This window comes from Eurosta solidaginis, chromosome 3 (assembly GCF_040869045.1).
Source record: "Eurosta solidaginis isolate ZX-2024a chromosome 3, ASM4086904v1, whole genome shotgun sequence".
Taxonomy (NCBI): domain Eukaryota; kingdom Metazoa; phylum Arthropoda; class Insecta; order Diptera; family Tephritidae; genus Eurosta; species Eurosta solidaginis.
The window spans coordinates 257932489-257951712 of NC_090321.1; the positions used below are offsets into that span (position 1 = coordinate 257932489).

Sequence of the window (19224 nt, forward strand, 5' to 3'; positions counted from 1 at the left end):
AAAATTTACGATTTCATTAGAAGGTGAAATGAGATCATTAAGTTTCTGTGTGAAAACAGTATTACGTTAGGCTAGATTGAACTAGTCGGTCAATAAAGACATCACATAGACTGAATGTATTCATAGCGTTACCAGAATTTGTTTGACGGTCAAACGGAAAATCAGGTACTTATGTTAAAAAAGAACTCCGCCCATTTGGCAAATACTAGAAGTTTTCTACATTCTTTTCAACTCAGAAAGTTGCGATTGAAGTTCAGAAAGCTATAATTGAAGTTCAGAAAGCTACACTGAAAGAAAAAGACTGGAAAAATCAGCCGAAATACAGGTCAATTCAACCGAAATTTCTGTAAATTTTTATCCATCGCAACAAGATGTTGAATCAACTACGCACAAATCGTTGATTCATAATTGACCGTTTTAGTAGTCAAATGAACAAAAAACGTGGTTGCGACAGGTTTGTATGAAAGTACCTATGTTCCCATATAAATAAACAAATGTAAGGCGCGATAACCTCCGAAGAGATTTTAGGTCGAACTTCTCTTCCAATTTGCGTCGTGCTCCTTTTTAATTTTTCTTACAAAATGGACGGGACGCGACCTACTTGTTTTATGCCGACTCCGAACGGCATTTTCAAGGCATACGAGTTTTCACTGAGAGCATTTCATCGCAGAAATACACTCGGAGTGCTTGCCGAACACTAATTGAAAAAGCTTGTTTCTAAAATGTTGATGTTGCTTTTCCCAGGGTGTGAACCCATGGTCTTCGGTGTGGTAGGCGGAGGACGCTATAGTCACACCACGGCGGCCGCCATATAATTACGTAAATATGGGAATACATAAATACGCATGCTTGCTACATATACATACATATGAATATAGAAATGAAAATAGTAGTCACAAAACTGATTCTCAATTCTTTCAGTTGCATCTCAGCTCATTCTCAATTTCTTCTCTCGCATGTAGTTGCCACACTTGATTGTTTCGAACAAAACATGTAGTATAAATGTTTGACGTTTGACATTTTAAAAAAAAGAACTTGTGAGTTATAGAAAAGTAAAGAATCAAATCGCAGGAAGGTAATTCACCACTGAAGTAACTTTACATGTAATTCGTCAAGTTTAATTTTCGTAACACTTTAAGTTGAAACGACTCCAAAACAACTCAAACTTTTATGTTGTCGGAAACATCAACATTAAAAGAGGATGTTTTTTATTATCTTATTAAATTCGTTCGCGTGGGTGAAAATTCGTAAAAACTTGAACAAAATGTTGCTAACTTTGGAAAAATCCTGTTCATCCAAGCAAAACTTTTGCAACAAGAGGGCGCAATTTTGCATTTCGCTTGGACGAGAAGTTGCAAAATTGTACCCGATAAATAGGTGTCCCGGTATCTCATAATTTTTTGTACAGTAAATTCAAAAAAGGGTTTTTTCGTTTTGTATTGATAACTGAAAAACTAGTTTTTTATTGTTTTCCCATTCTGTGTGTTTTTTCGATTTGATGGTTTTCTTATTTTGGTGTTTTTTTTAACAAGTGGCACCATCGTCATAAGTACAAAGCAGAGAGCGCAGTGAGCGTAAATTTTCTTTGAAATTTGCTCATGTATTGACAGTTAATCGCCGTTGAAATGACCTGTAAGATCAGTTGTGTTAACAGAAAATCAGTTAGGTTGATTAGGAATCTGTCAATTTTACAAAATTTTGTTAACTTGAGAGCGACAATTTCTCTTCTGTTGAAATGACTAAACTAATTTGTTCGCTTGACAAAGAACTCGGTCGAATTAACCATAATTCGATCAATTGCACCGAATCTCCGTTAAGTCAAGAACAACAGAACCGATTTGTTTATTTTACTAGCACCATTTCTTTCAGTGTATAATTGAAATTCAGAAAGCTACTAGTTTTCTTTTCTTCTTCTATCTGGACTTCAATTGCAATTTTCTGAACTACAAATTGAAATTCTGAACTTCATTGTAAATTTCTGAACTTAAATTGAAAATTCTGAGCTTCAATTGTAACTTTCTCAAACTTCGATTGCAACTTTCTGAACTAAACCTCAAAAAGGTGTAGAAGCTTAATTTCTGCCTTAAAATTTGGCAACCCTGCTAGCTGGAGCTTTGACCTCGCGTGAGCAGGACATGATCACAGAACGTGCTCAACAGCTTCTTCCAGCAGCTTGACTTCAAATGAAATAGGACGTCTATCGTCGATTCATCGAACCGTTAGACAGTAATTAGAGGTGGCTTCCTGTCCGGAGACTTCAATTGAGCTAGGTCCTCGAAACTTCTATACAAGTTGTAAATGGGAAAATGTGACTTGAAAATAAGAATACGCAATTGTAAATCAGAAACCGTCATACCGAAATGAGAAGAGCTACTAATAAATGAGAAAGCGTGAGCTGTAAATGAGATTATTAAATTGTAAGTTAGAAAGCGTCAAATTTATGGACCTGCATCGCTTATGCTGGTGAGGTATGGTTCACTGGTAAGGCTCCAGATTAAGCCCACCCTGTTCCGATTTTCTCCAGAGACTGCTTACACTCTAACATGCATTTAGATGCTGTGCTATGCGAGATTATTGCCTTAATTGCTGCTTGACTGTCAATATAAAAGTTAACACGGTTGTAGCTTAAGCTATTCTCTTCCAGGGTTTCTACTGCTTTGGTTACGGCTAATATTTCCGCTTGGAAAACGCTACAGTAATCCGGCAGCCTATAGGATCTGTTTATTTCCCGATCAGCGCAGTATACAGCAGACCCTACTCCTTCCACTACTTTGGAACCATAGGTGTACACATTTATCGCCTCGTACGCCATTTGCGCACCCTTGCGCCAACCATCCACCTCTATTGTGGCCTTAAAATCTCCCTCGAAGCGCAGATAGGGAATCATGTAGTCTGTTCGTCTTGTGATTGATGACGCTATACTACTATGGCCATATGGTCGGCGCTCAAGCTGCCCGAAGCACCGAGCCTGGTTGCGGTTGTTAACGCTTTGTTCTTTGCTACCAGGTCTACAGGTGGAATGTGCAGAATGGCATACAGTGCAGCCGTCCGGGTTGTTTTCAGGGCTCCCGTAATGCCAAGCATCGATAGTCTGCATACCACCTCTAATTTTTTGAGGTATGTTGTTTTTTGTGTGACTTTCCACCAAACAAGAACTCCATAGTATAGAATAGGGCTTACAATCGCTGTAAAAACCCAATGAGAAAGAGAGGGCGATAGGACCCACGTACACCCCAGCATTCTTTTACATATATAGAGTGCCGTTGAGGCCTTCTTGACCCTCTCCTCCACTTTGAGCTTCCATGACAGCTTACTGTCTAGGATGATTCCTAGATATTTTGTGCAAGGTTTCTCTAGTAAGGTCACCCCTCCTAACTTAGGCCTGGTCCAGTTTGGGACCTCGTACCTCTTTGTAACCAAGACGATATCCGTCTTCTCCGCATTGACTTTCAACCCGACATTAGATGCCCAGGTATGAATATCCCGAAGCACCCGATCCATCAAAGAACTAATCGTTGGAAGGCACTTTCCACTTATGACAATTGCAACGTCATCTGCGTAAGCCGTAAGTTTTACGGGTCCCTCACCGAATTGCCTGAGCAGTTGGTTGATGACCAGCGTCCACAGGAGAGGTGATAGTACCTCTCCCTGCGGCGTGCCCCTGTCCACTTATTTCGTGGCCTCGTAAAATCCCCATTGTGATGTAATCTTTCTGCAATTTAACATACAGCCCATCCATCTGATAAAGGCAGGATGTACTTTAATGTAATTAAGACCATCCATAATCGCCCATTTTGCAACATTATTGAAAGCCCCGGCAATGTCAAAGAAGACTCCTAGAGCATACTCCTTATATTCCAGGGATTTCTCTATGCTTATTACCACCCTATGCAATGCGACTTGCCTTTGGTGTACGCATGCTGTGTTGTGGAGAGCAGATTTTCATCCACATTGGACTTTATGTACACATCTGTCAGCCTCTCGAAGGTTTTGAGCAGAAATGATGTTAAGCTAAAGGGTCTATAGTCTTTGTGATACACGTGACCGATCTTTCCCGCCTTTGGTAGAAAAGCTACACGAGCAGTTCTCCAAGAGTGCGGTACATGATGCAGTCTTATGCACCCATCGAATATTATTTTAAGCCATTCCACGACCGCCCTACTTGAGACTTGTAGCATGGCCGGGAATATACCATCTGGGCCCGGCGATTTAAACTTAGAAAACGTCTTCACTGCCCACTCGATCTTGGTATCGGTCACCAAGCCCGGCACTACTATCTCCGTGATCGAAGTGTGAGTGATGTCTGCTGGCTCTGCTAAACCGTCTCCCGATGGGAAATGTGTATCGAGAAGCACCTCAAGGGATTCCTCACTCTTACGTGACCATTCCCCGTTCTCTTTCTTTATTAGTCCCTGGGCTATGTTTCCCTTTGGCGGCCACCGTGGTGTGATGGTAGCGTGCTCCGCCTACCACACCGTATGCCCTGGATTCACACCCCGGGCAAAGCAACATCAAAATTTTAGAAATAAGGTTTTTCAATTAGAAGAAAGTGTTTCTAAGCGGGGTCGCCCCTCGGCAGTGTTTGGCAAGCGCTCCGAGTGCATTTCTGCCATGAAAAGCTCTCAGTGAAAACTCATCTGCCTTGCAGATGCCGTTCGGAGTCGGCATAAAACATGTAGGTCCCGTCCGGCCAATTTGTAGCGAAAGTCAAGAGGAGCACGACGCAAATTGGAAGAGAAGCTCTGCCTTAGATCTCTTCGAAGGTTTTCGCGCCTAACATTTTTTTTTTATTTATTTATGTTTCCATTTGCTAGGACTTTTCTCAACCGTGCTGTTTCGCTGGAGCACTCTATGTCCGTACAGAAACTTTTCCATGACCTTCTCTTCGCCCTGGTAATTTTACGCTTGTAGATCCTCAGTAGATCCCTGTACTCGTCTCGACACGCTTCGCTGTCTTTGCGAGCTTAAACATTTATTTTGGCTGTCTTCTTAGAAGACTCAGCTCATTGCTCCACCATGGCGGCTTTGCTTTTCCTCTGAATCTTCCTAGAGGGCAAGCTTTGTTATACGCAGTCATAAGCGTCCTTGTTAGGAATTCATTCGACTCCTCCAGTTCTTCTACATTAGCAATATGCTCTTGTAAATTCTACAGGACTTCAAACGCTTCCACATACTGTTAGCCCAGATACGCTGGCTGCTGATGAGCTGTACGAGCTATACGCAGACAGCCACATAGTCGAGGGAAATAAAGCGCAGCGGCTGCACTAGCTAGGCCATGTTATGCGAATGAAAGATGATGCTCCGGCCAAGAAAGTGTTTCTATCGGAACCCGCCTATGGATGCAGATGTAGAGGGCGGCCCCCACTCCGTTGGAAGGACCAGGTGGAAAACGATTTAAACTCCCTTGGTGTGACCAATTGGCGGTAGTTGGCGGAGCGAAGGAGCGACTGGCGCGCCTTGTTGAACGGTCACAACCGTTTAGACGGTTAAGCGCCAATTAAGGAAGTAAATAAGATATGCTGGCTAATACATTTGTAGATGAGCGGTGCTGAGCCTACGGTGCAGATCCATGACCCACTCCCAACACTGATCAACCGGACTTGATGTTATCGTTACTGAGCTCTACAAGATGCCTACCGTGTTACTTATACTATTTTACTGTTTGTGTCTAGTAAAGTTTTACTTGCCTTCTGGATAACGGAAATCTCGGATCTCGTTGTGTCCGTAAGTGTTGCAAAGACTTCTGCTCCCACTCCGCAAGCCATTTTGAATACGTCCGTAAAATCTCAAATGTCGAATATTTAACTGAGCTCCCAATCTTTCTAATACTTTCTTATAGAAAAGAGGATCGCATAGTTTGTAACGCAGACCAGTGCTTCGTACCTTAGGATCGGTTCAGTAACCGCCTTGTACAGCCACACTGTGGGTTTGGCCTCAGGCTCTTCTTTTTGCCTAGCATTATTTTGCGGTCTTTTTTATGTAGTTTTATTTAGTGTTACATATGCCGCTTAAAGTTGTTGGTATTGTATTGGCCAGAAAGGTCTCCTGGTAGGATAAAGTTGCCCTGTTGTTGTTGTTATAGCGATAAGGTTGCTCCCTGAAGGCTTTAGGGAGTGTTATCGATATGATTGTCCTTTGCCGGATACATACCCGGTAAGCTCCGGTAACACAGCACCATTAAGGTGCTAGCCCGACCATCTCGGGAACGATTTATATGGCCACATTAAACCTTCAGGCCATCCCTCCCTCCCCACCACCAAGTTCCATGAAGAGCTTGGGGTCGCCAGAGCCTCGTCTGTTGGTGAAACAGGATTCGCCGCGGATAGGTGAGGTAGACAATTGGGTTTAGAGAAGCTGTATATTGTGCTGGGAACCTGAAGGGTTGCGCTACACAGCACCTTGAATCTGCTATTTTAGTCACCTCCTACGACAGGCATACCTACCAATAAAGTTGCCCTCGCCAAGGGTTGTAAACTATTCCAGCGGAAAACGCCGAATCCAATGCAAGACAGATAAGTATACAATGTCAAATCCAGAGGCACGAAATAATATTCCTATGAGTACAAGAAGTTCACTTGAAGCTGAGAACAGGAACATATAATTGCAGTATCATGCTTTACTGAGAAGCTCGCGATTAACTTCACCCGTATTTAAAAGCATAGGAAGTTCAAGACCTTCACTGAACTTCGAGAGAAAGATGGAGGAATACTTTATCTCCATAGCTGTTCCCAATCAGCGCCAGTACTCGCAAAACAGGTATATCGGGAAGGACTAGTTTCGAAACTGTCAAAATCGAGCAGGTGATTGAGCGCCATTGGAGTTGTTATACTCGACTTGGCTGTTTTCGGTAATGTTAAGTTCCTCATCTGCGTTAATGAAATAAAGCTCGCAATTTTCTAAATTGTTTTTCTATGAATAATTTCTTAGAACATTTTACTTTTTCATAAAAACTGATTGTTTGAGAGTTAAGCATTTACATAGATGTCACACTCAGACTTAAAATGGATGCACTAGGACCTGTATATTGCATATATGGCTCAATTCAATGTGAGATACAAATGGAAATGGAAATCATTTATAGAATCTCAGTAAAAAGCCAATTAGAACTCCAATCAATCCTTTGGTATAATTATTCAGCCATTAATAAGGACATCTTAGGCTAGAAAGCAAAAGTGATGGAAATAGGCCTTCCTACTTTCATACTTAATGCCGGAGTTAAGATTCGTTGAAATTCTTGTTCAAGTAATTTCTTCTGGTTGCAGTAAAAGTTGGGTTTACTACAAATTAAAAAGGGGCTGAAAACAAAGAAGCTACGAATCGTATTAAGTACACTCATGAATGCCAAGGACCCTTAACGAAGGCATGTTGTTTTGCTTGAATAGGGATTTATGTTGAATTATTTTTACAAAAACATGCCAATGGAAACCTACATTCCCTTTTGTAAATAAACACATCTCTTTGGTACAGCTAAAAAAGAGTATTTGGCCATATGAAGTATCTTTATACTCGTATATAGAAAATCCATGCGAACTGTGCGAATCAGGGTTCCAGAATAATACTTTAAGCAACACAAGTAAAACAATTTTGATATCTCCCTGGAAGAAAGTCTTATTCTCCTTAACAAAATTTATTGGAAATATTTACTGGAGATATTAGTCGTGTTTTTTTACACGTATAAACGTCTACGTTTGCGGGTAAAAAAAAAGCGCTTATCCTCACTTAGATAATCAGCCCTATTCTGCATTTCGAATTGGATTGGAATTTTTTCGATTTGGCAATTTTGGTATTCTGTGTTCCAATCTCTTTCGATCCAACTTCGAATCGTTCGATTTTTTGTATTCTGCATTTCGATCGTAGTTCCGTTTTTCTAAGTTGCGAATTAGTTTGCGGAAAAATATTTTCTTTTTATTTTTTGTTAATTTATAACAGAATTTTAACAAAAATGTAAGTAAAACTTTTTAAGAAACGTAGAAGGCTTGATGATGATTGTTTTTTTTATATGTTTCCAGGTCAAAAACAACTGTCGATGTCGAAGTCCTTGGACGTATTTGCCCAGCAAAAGTATCTCACATATACTTGTAAGCATCCTTGTTAAGTCGAAAATTCTTTTTGAACCTAAATAAGAAAATAAGTCATTAAACTTTACCACTTTTAAGTTCAATTTCTTACAATTCGTCACTCATTTCAAATGGATTACACAAATCTCGCAATATTTGCCTTTCCATTGTCGCCTGGGAATTTTCGTATGCGTTGCTTTCCAACTCCATAAATAATGCCGCGGCTATTGATTCCATTATAATTGGCAGTATAATTTGTGTCTGTTCGTTGGGTCCAGTTATTTGCCAAAGCAATCTGCCGGCGTAGAGGAAGGTAAAGCGAAAACGTAAACAATCCTTGCGGAATGAATAAATAAACCTTTATAAAGTATTTTAGGCCAGTGCAATGAAATTACCATCCTTAAAATTCAGAAAATGTGAACTATATTCGTGCAGGAATCCGTTTTAACAAAACTTGGTGGCCACGGCAGGGAATTGGCCAAAAGAACGACAAAAACACACACAATTATGAAAGCACTTCACTCAAAAAAATATAACACTGCGGCAATATATTCTATTGCTTTTTTTTTGTACAAAATGTCGTGGATAATAAAATATAAACGTTTTTCAGTGTTTTTTACAAATTTTCTTTAATTTATTTTGTTCCAATGTTCACACATTCCGTACCAACAGCTGATTTCGAAAAATCATTTGATCTTCGTCTTCTCTTTACGATTCCGTCGTAATGCAGAATACCAAACTTCGATTGAAGCGGAGCGTAGAACGGGAACGTAATCGAAATGCAGAATAGGGGTGAATGTTTAGGAGACTCATCTAGCGGCAGTGGTTAAACAACTAGATACAGAACATGTTGTAGCGAAAAGCGGAGACACACACCTCTGCTGGTCATAGTGTATAACCTATAGCTGAGTCGGTTGCTGTGAATAGAGGACACACACCATTTGTAGAGGTAATACATAGAGGTCGGGTAGAGGTAAAACATAGACACACATTTCAGTTTCATCTGAGTATAATGCGTATTGAAATTTAAGAAAACTAATTTTCTGCGCAGCAATTTTAGAAGAGTAGATAAAGCTTAACGCTTAGTAGTCCACATAAAGTTTAAGCGCATATGTACATAGATGTAAAAAAACGCAGCTATTGTGTGAGTCAACACATTAATCTCTTGAATAAATCTGCGTACTGATATACTTATTAAGAAATACACAGGTTTGAATCTCAGTTTATGGCATATAGTATAAAACAACTATGAACTTTCTCAGTCTACTAGCTGTATGAAATGGTGGCCGATACAAATAATACAATAAAAGAGAGTGACATAATTTTACTTATCGCAACTAATTAGCGCCTAATCCGCACCAAATACCAGCTAAGTTGCATTGCGAGCAGTTAAACGCAAGTTGGGGAAAAAAACCACTTAGAAAAGCAGGACAAGTTTTTTCTCCTCGCAGCTAATTAGCGAACAATTTCCGACAAAATACCGACCTAATAATTTTGAAACCTCCAAGGTGCTTCGCTAACTTCACGACCAAAAAATAGGGACCCAAATCTCACAGTGATGTCAATACTAAAACGGTGCTAAGATAATATTTTTTGATAAGATTACCGCAGTGGGGGTAGCTATTAGGCTTCGAGATGTGTGCAGGAATTTTGTTATAAACTTGAGAACCAAATAAACGACAATGTTCCCGCAAGCCCCCGCTTCATTTCCATGAAAATAATCCGCCCTATACTGCCTTATTTACTGCATTTATAAGTTGAGGGGGAAGAGAGGGCTGCAAAACAATCAGGAACAGTGTTTACAAATAGCTAGTGCCTGATCGGTTTATATCAAGTTCATCATTCTTTGGAACTTAGCCGCCCAGCTAAATCGGGCAAGTCGAAGTAGGACACTCATCCCTTTTAGAAATTACTGATACGCCAATTTCAACTTCACAACTTAGTGACCGTAACCCCACCTAAGCTGCCTAAATGGTGTGTAGATAAGATTACCTTTGTGTCTGCACCATTAATAATACGATCTTTTCAGCGAAACCATTGGATTCTTATTTTCTCTATTAATATCATATCTCAGGCCTTTGGTATCATAGGAAGGCCACAGATATTTTTATTGTTGTAGCTGCAGAATATACTCTCCGAATGATATGAGTCCGGTACTCTTCGGTGTTAGCACCATGTAGTACTAGCCCGACTATGGCTGAAACGAGTTGATTACTCGAACTTTCGGTATGTCGAACGATTTTGTTGAGCGCTCGTACTCTCGGTCTGTGGATATGAGTCGCTTTTTTCGAAAGGCCTGCCTTTCCGTGTGAATATTTTAAGTTTCTTACTCCGCCGGCCGCGGCCAGTGTGGTGTGGTTGCAACGCGATCTGCCTACCAAACCGCAGATCCTGACAAAGCAACATCAAAATTTGAGAAACAAATTTTTTCAATTAGAAAAAAAATGTTTCTAAGCGGGGCCGAACCTCGGTAATGATTTGGCAAGCACTTCTGCCTTGAATAGCTTCTCAATGAAAACTCATCTGCTTTGAAGATGCCGTTCGGTATCGACATTAAACACCTAGGCCCCGTTGCGCCAATTTGTGGGAAAAATGAAGAGGAGCACGACGCAAATTGGAAGAAAAGCTCGGCCTTAAACCTATTCGGAGGTAATCGCGCTTTTATTGACTCCTCCAAGGAAAGGAGCGCACGGGAAAAACATTTTTCATTTGAATAATGTAAGAGCACGTGCGAATCGAGCTTGGCTGTATCCCGACTGTAGAATTTCGTTGGTCACTCTTAGAACCCGGGTCATTTGAAAGGATACTGGGCCAGATGCGGATATATTTCTGGCTAACTTATGGTTTTAGTGTTGACAAGGCATTGGCTTATGAGATTTCATGCTATACAGCTAAATTTTTTGGGCATTCCCAATTAATCAGGATATAATAAGATCTTCGGAGGACACATTTGAAAGCTACAGGTACCACAGTGTTTATCCATGTAGTTGCTACTTAACGAACTAACCTCTTTTAAGACTATGGGTTTTTTATTGCATTTTTCTTAAAGTTGATTTATTTTTGATCACTTCATCACAATCCTTTTTCGCCGAGAGTAAAATGTTAACACTTGGTTTGTGACCAAAATGTACATAAGTCTGTCTTTAATTGTGTTAATAATCAATTGATTAAGTGTTATTCGTGAGCGCAGCGTGTTTGGAATATACTAGAAACATTTTTTAATCAAAGCACAATCCCCCAATTATACTTATGTGTAGAAAGAATTCTCACACTTCCTTGACAATTCTTAAAAATGAGAAAAATGTTCGCCTCATTCTTTGTTTATTAAAATGTTGCTAAAACGACTGATATTATACGTACTACCTCAGCATCATATTGAGCTACCAACCGCTCATCATTTCTTTTTTGTTTTCCTCATAGCCAACACCACAATTTCCATAAACATTTACACACATCGTCATTGTCAACACCAAACAATCAACCAACCAACCAGCAAACCCTGAAACCGAACAACTATATTAGCAATGACGACACCAGCGCACAGCATCAACAACAACAGCATTGCAATCATTGTCCTCATCATCATCATCAACATTTATGAGTAATCGTCAGTGCTGTTGGCATGTTGCTAACGCTCCGCGATATGCAGGAAACCTTTACAAAGCAACCCCCAATTAAAATTGTAACATAAATTAAAAAAAAAAACAAGTAAGCAAGGCTAAGTTCGGGTGTAACCGAACATTACATACTCAGCTGAGAGCTTTGAAGACAAAATAAGGGAAAATCACCATTTAGCAAAATGAACCTAGGGTAACCGTGGAATGTGTTTGTATGACATGGGTATCAAATAGAAGGTATTAAAGAGTATTTTTGAAGGGTGTGGGCCTTAGTTCTATATGTGGAAGCCATTTCGAAATATCGCCATAAAGGTGGACCTGGGTGACCCAGAACATCATTTGCCGGGTACAGCTAATTTATTTATATATGTAATACCACGAACAGTATTCCTGCCAAGATTCCAAGGGCTTTTGATTTCGGCTTTTCACTTTCTTCTACTTAATATGGTAGGTGTCACACCCATTTTACAAAGCTTTTTCTAAAGTTATATTTTGCGTCAATAAACCAATCCAATTACCATGTTTCATCCCTTTTTTCGTATTTGGTACAGAATTATGGCATTTTTTTCATTGTTCGTAATTTTCGATATCGCAAAAGTGGGCGTGGTCATAGTTGGATTTCGGCCATATTTTATACAAAGATAAAGTGAGTTCAGATAAGTAAGTGAACTAAGTTGAGTAAAGCTATATCAGTTTTTGTCAAGTTCTCGTGTTAACGGCCGAGCGAAAGGACAGACGGTCGACTGTGTATAAAAACTGGGCATGGCTTCAACCGATTTCGCCCATTTTCGCAGAAAACAGTTATCGTCATAGAATCTATGCCCCCCACGAAATTTCACATGGATTGGTAAATTTTTGTTCGACTTATGGCATTAAAAGTATTCTAGACAAATTAAATGAAAAAGGGCGAAGCCACGCCCCTTTTGAAATTTTCTTTTATTTTTGTTTTTTTGTTACTGGAGTTGAATGTTGACATAATTTACTCATATACTGTAAAGATATTCAATTTTTTGTTAAAACTTGACTTTTAAAAAGTTTTTTTTTACAAAGTGGGCGTGTTCGTCATCCGATTTTGCTAATTTTTATGTGTTACACATATAGTAATAGGAGTAATGTTGCTGCCATATTTCATCATGATATCCTTAACGACTGCCAAATTACAGCATGCAAAACTTTTAAATTAACTTCTTTTAAAGTGGGCGGTGCCACTCCCATTGTGCAAAATTTTACTAACTTTCTATTCTGCGTCATAAGGTCAACCCACCTACGAAGTTTGATCGCTCTATCCATTTTTGATTATCGCACTTTTTCGGTTTTTCGAAATTTTCGATATCGAAAAAGTGGGCGTGGATATAGTCCGATTTCGTTCATTTTAAATAGCGATCTGACATGAGTGCCCGGGAACCTACATACCAAATTTTATCAAGATACCTCAAAATTTACTCAAGTTATCGTGTTAACGGACAGACGGACGGACGGACGGACATGGCTAAATGAATTTCTTTTTTCGCCCAGATCATTTTGATATATAGAAGTCTATATCTATCTCGATTAGTTTATTTCGTTACGGATTGCCGTTATGCGACCAAAATTAATATACTCTGTGAACTCTGCTCAGCTGAGTATAAAAAGAAAAATACACGCATGCGTTTATTTTTATTGTTATACGATGCCGCTTGTATTGTTGTTGTTGTTGTTGTTGTTGTATCGTCATTGCGTTTGGTTTAATTAAAAATCCTCTATACGACACATCATCTTCCATATCTTTGCTGTTGCTATTTCCCGCCTTCTTTCAAAAGCTGTTGCCCTTCTACCACATATTTACTGCGCAGCGTCTCTTCAATGACATATCCGAAGTCCCCACCTCCCATTTATCTTATAAAGCAGCGTCCTTTATTTAACCAGGGGTTGTTACATTCAAATTTTTTTAGCGGCTCAGCTGATGAAAACTTCAGTTGTTTGGTATTTATATTTTCTAACGAGTTTTATTTTAACCAAAAGGGGATAACTTCGAATGTCCTTGTATTACTGAACTTCCAGCTTATAAGTAAATTATGATTAAACCAAAGTTGGTTATTGCATTATATTACTATTTTAAACATCACTGGTTAATTTGAATCGATTTTGGGGTGATCGACGCTATGAGAATGTGAAGAGTAGCGACACCGCTTCTGCAAAATCTAATCCGCCTGCGTTAGTTGATTTGGGATGTAAGGTAAATAATATAATCGTCCGAGCACTTGGGGAGTGGTTCGGCTATGGGCAGTGGCTTGATTCGGTACTACCACCTTCGGGAATCAGCTCGACTGCTTCATGAACGATGTTTCTGAGCCCTTGAGTTTTCGCATGTGCGGAATTTAGTTGCCTCTTACTACGAACATGCCTCACTGCGAATATATTGAAACCCCCTAAATCCGATTGGGCGAATATTCGTCTTCGATGGGCCAGCGTTGCATAAAGCACGAAAGAGTGAGATCTTGTTCTTTCAAATCGCTTGATATCAGCTAGAGGGAAAAGTACTTACATAGAAAGCAGATGTGTAAAGACACGCCACAAGGTATGGTACTCTCACCTCTGCTGTGGCTCATTACTATAAATGATATCCTAGTGAATCTCAGCACAAGTGGAGTAAAGCTTGGGTGTCTTTTTTGCCCACGTGTGAATCTAAGTAGGTGGGTGCAGGAAAATACTAGCAATTATCACCATCCTCCTACATTGCAGCTTAAGCGCCTATTATATTTTGTCCGTTGTGTAAAAAGTCATCCCAATTATCTTCGTTTTATTACTCCTCTACTCAAAGAGACCTTTCATCGACACCGTCCATGATTTCTGAGAAGTATGAGGAGAACTACATTGAGCGTAATTTTTATTCACCGGGAGAGGATGTTACTTTTCAATTGCGTCCTACCTAGTCCAAAGCCGCACTTTTTGCAAACGCAAAGGATATTCGATCTGCGCCTAGAGTTATGTTCTGCAGTATCAGGTTAAAGAAATTGGACGGTAGGGAAGAGGCTAAGAATATAGGTCGGTCAATAAAGATCTCGCATATATTGAATTGGTTTAACGACCAAAAGGAAGAACACCAATTAGGTGCTAGGGTGGTGAAAAACCCCGTCCTCTTGAAAAATATTAGAAGTTTTATAGAACCTAGCCCGGTTTCTGCCTCGAGATTTGGCAACTCTTCCGCCCCTAATAGCTGGAGCCTTGACCCGGAGAGTGCAGGACACGAAGACAAAACGTAGTCAATCTTTTCTTCATGCAGCTCGCACTTTCTCCATCTGCTCTTGCTGACGGAAGGCGGTGTGCAGTTAGTATGCTCATCGTAAGCTCTAAGTCCTCTTTCTTCAGATATAACAGAAACTTTGGGAGTCTCTTATCGTATGATTTTCACATGTTCTTATAAATTTTGCAGCCCAGTGTTTCTGTCCTTGCGTTTACTTCTTGATTGATCATATGCAATTCCTGTGTCCTTTTGTTTTCTCTGAAATTAATTGGGACGCCTGCCGCCGGTTGAGCGAATGCTGCACCATCCTTTGTCAACTCATCGGCCTTTTCGTTACCTTCTATACCGTTAGAACCTAGAACCCTGTATAGATGTATGGTCCGGCCTGAGTTAAGTTTTTCCAATACTTGTTTGCATTACATTATACCTCTTGATGAAGTACTGTGTAAGATTATTGCCTTAATCGCAGCCTGACTAACAATATATAAATTGACGCGACTGCAGCTTAAGCACGCTTCCTGCAGAACTTCTGCTGCTTATAATTTCCGCCTGAAAAACGCTGCAGTAATTTGGCAGCCTGTAGCCAACCCTCCGGCTCTATTATGGGCCAATGATCTCTTTCGAAGATCAAGTGCGGAATCATGTAGTCCATTCCCCCTATATTTAATGGCGCTATAGTGTTGCCGATGCTTGACCTTCTCGAACATTTGTTGAAGGCCCCGGAAATATAAAGATAAACACCTAGAACATATTCCTGGTATTCCAGCGCTTTCTCCACCCTTATGACCACTCTATACAATCAGTATCAACTCACTTGCCTTTGGTGTAAGCATGTTGTGCTGAAGAGAATTATGCTTCATTCATATTCGATTTTATGTATACATCTAACAATCTCTCTAGGGTTTTGAGCAGAAAAGATGTCAAGCTAACTGGGCTGTTGTCCTGCGTGTACGGATGACTGCTTCTTCTCGCTTTCGGTATGAAGACTACCAAAGCAGTTTTCCACTATTGCTGGACGTGGCTCTGCTTTATAAAACTCTCAAAGATTGTTCCAAGCTATTTTATAATCGTTTCAACTGCTATCTGCAACATAGCAGGGTTTATCCCATCTGGACCTAGTGATTTGAACTAGGCAAAAGTTTTTGTCGCCAATTCAATCCTGGTACCTCTCGCTCCATATTAGGAGTGCAGACTTTCTAACATAATTCTTCAGCATCATCCCCGGATGGGAAGTGCTTACTAAGTAGCGCCTCAAGGGACTCTTAACTACTGCGTGAGCATTCCCGTTTTCTTTTTTTCATCAGTCCCTGAACTGTATCTCCCATATATAGAACTTTCCTCAGTTTTGCCATTTCGCTGGGGCATTCTATATCCACACAGAAAGTTTTCCATGAAGCCCTTTTTGACCTGCTGATTTCATGTTTATATATCCTCAGCAGATCTCTGTATTCATCCCAGCACTTTTCGCTTTACGCAACTTTGCCAGCTTAAAAACAACCTTTACCTGCCCTCGAAAAATTCAACTCTTTACTTCATAATTCGTAGTACCTACTTTCATTAAAAATTATTGTAACTGACTAACAAAAAAAATGTATCACCCAGCTTGAGAGACTAAGCGCTTTCAGCAAACACAATCATTGGTCAGTTGTTCCTGTACGCACCGTTGAGTGCTTCTTAACCGCTTAACGTTTGGGATTTGACGTCAAATTACTGAGCATAATTTTTATACTCAGCTGAGCAGAGCTCAAAGAGTATATTAACTTTGTTCGCATAACGGTAATCCATAACGGCATAAACTAATCGATATAGATATAGACTTCTATATATCAAAATGATCTGGGTGAAAAAAGAAATTCATTTAGCCATGTCCGTCCGTCCGTCTGTCCGTCCATCTTTAAACACGATAATTTTAGTAAATTTTGAGGTATCTTGATGAAATTTGGTATGTAGGTTCCTGGGCGCTCATCTCAGATCGCTATTTAAAATGAACGAAATCGGACTACAACCACGCCCACTTTTTCGATATCGAAATTTCGAAAAACCGAAAAAGTGCGATAATACATTACCAAAGACGGATAAAGCGATGAAACTTGGTAGGTGCGTTGATCTTATGACGCAAAATAGAAAATTAGAAAAATGTTGGACAATGGGCGTGGCACCGACCACTTTTAAAAGAAGGTAATTTAAAAGTTTTGCAAGCTGTAATTTGGCAGTCGTTGAAGATATCATGATGAAGTTTGGTAGTCACGTTACTCCTATTACTATATGTGTGCTAAATAAAAATTAGCGAAATCGGATGACGAACACGCCCACATTAAAAAAATTTTTTTTTTTTTAAGTCAAATTTTTTATATCTTTACAGTATAAAAGTAATATCTTTACAGTATAAAAGTAAATTATGTCAAAATTCGACTCCAGTAATGATATGGTGCAACAAAATGCAAAGATAAAAGAAAATTTCAAAATGGGCGTAACTCCGCCCCTTTTCATTTAATTCGTCAAGAATACTTTTAACATAAGTCGAACAAAAATTTACCAATCCTTGTGAAATTTTGTAGGGACATAGATTCTATGACGATAACTGTTTTCTGTGAAAATGGGCGAAATCGGTTGAAGCCACGCCCAGTTTTTATACACAGTCTACCTTCTGTCCTTCCGCTCGGCCGTTAACACGATAACTTGCGCAAAAAACGATATATCTTAACTAAACTAAGTTCACGTACTTTTCTGAAGTCACTTTATCTTTGTATAAAATATGGCCGAAATCCGACTATGACCACGCCCACTTTTTTGCTATCGAAAATTACGAAAAATGAAAAAAAAAAATGCCATTATTCTGTACCAAATATGAAAAAAGAGATGAAACATGGTAATTGGATTGGTTTATTGACGCAAAATATATCTTTAGAAAAAACTTTGTAAAATGGGTGTTACACCTACCATATTAAGTAGAAGGAAATGAAAAAGTTTTGCAGGACGAAATCAAAAGCCCTTGGAATCTTGGCAGGAATACTCTTCGTGGTATGACATATATAAATAAATTAGCGGTACCCGACAGAAGATGTTCTGGGTCACTCTTGTCCACATTTTGGTCGATATCTCGAAAACGCATTCACATATACAACTAAGGGCTACTCCCTTTTAAAACCCTCATTAATACTTTTAATTTGATACCCATATCGTACAAACACATTCTAGAGTCACCCCTGGTCCACCCTTATTGCGATATCTCGAAAAGGCGTCCACCTATAGAACTAAGGCCCACTCCGTTTTAAAATACTCCCTCATTTGATATCCATATCGTACAAAAACATTCTAAAGTCGCCCCTGGTCCACCTTTATGGCGATATCTCCACCTATAGAACTAAGGCCCACATGTTCATTAACACCTTTCATTTGATACCCATATCGTACAAACACATTCTATAGTGACCTCTGGTCCACCTTTATGGCGATATCCCGAAATGGCGTCCACCTATAGAACTATGGTCACTCCCTTTTAAAATACTCTTTAATACTTTCCATTTGAAACCCATGTCATACAAACACATTCCAGGGTTACCCTAGGTTCATTTTGCTAAATGGTGATTTTTCCTTATTTTGTCTCCAAAGCTCTCAGCTGAGTATATAATGTTCGGTTACACCCGAACTTAGCCTTCCTTACTTGTTTTTGCTAGATTCACTCAACGTGCTTATTCGGTAGTCTGGCAGTCCTTTGACATTACAAAGTGTTGGCTATGAATAAAATTTTGCCTTTTTAAATTACAGTGGACCCTCGGTTAATGAACGCCCCGCATAACGAACATTTCGCATAACGAATACATTTTTTTGGGAAAAAAGTTTCGCTTTACGAACGAAGTCTCGCATAACAACCTAAACAGGGGAAACCCCGAATTCACATTATTGGGCTGTCTGCGTTTAGCTTTTGCTTCATAGTTCAGAATTTTGTTTTATTTTAGTGCAGAATTGTTCGTAAAATTAACAAGACGTGTTGAAACATACAAATTTTTTATTTTTAATTTTGCTTTTATAAAAATTGCAAAATAACTAACATAAAATGCCCTCAAAAAAAAATTCGGAAAAGGAGAAAAATACAAGGACCAAAATAACTATTGAAATGAAACTCAAGATCATTCAAAAACATAAAGGAGGTTTGGGTGTGGCTGATTTAGGACGTGCGTTCAACTTGTCGAAATCAACGATTTCTACTATCCTCAAGAATCAGGACAAGCTTGAGGTGCTAAACGCTTCAAAGGGAGTATCAAGAGTTTCTTCGCAACGACCACAAATTCTCGATGATGTTGAAAGATTGCTTTTGATATGGATT

General features: G+C 39.5%; 1 protein-coding gene across 9 annotated transcripts in view; it reads left to right on the forward strand.

The window, feature by feature from the left end:
- pk (prickle) overlaps window positions 1-19224 on the forward strand; it is a 601495-nt gene that overhangs the window by 292859 nt on the left and 289412 nt on the right. The gene's annotated exons all lie outside the window — the stretch shown is intronic.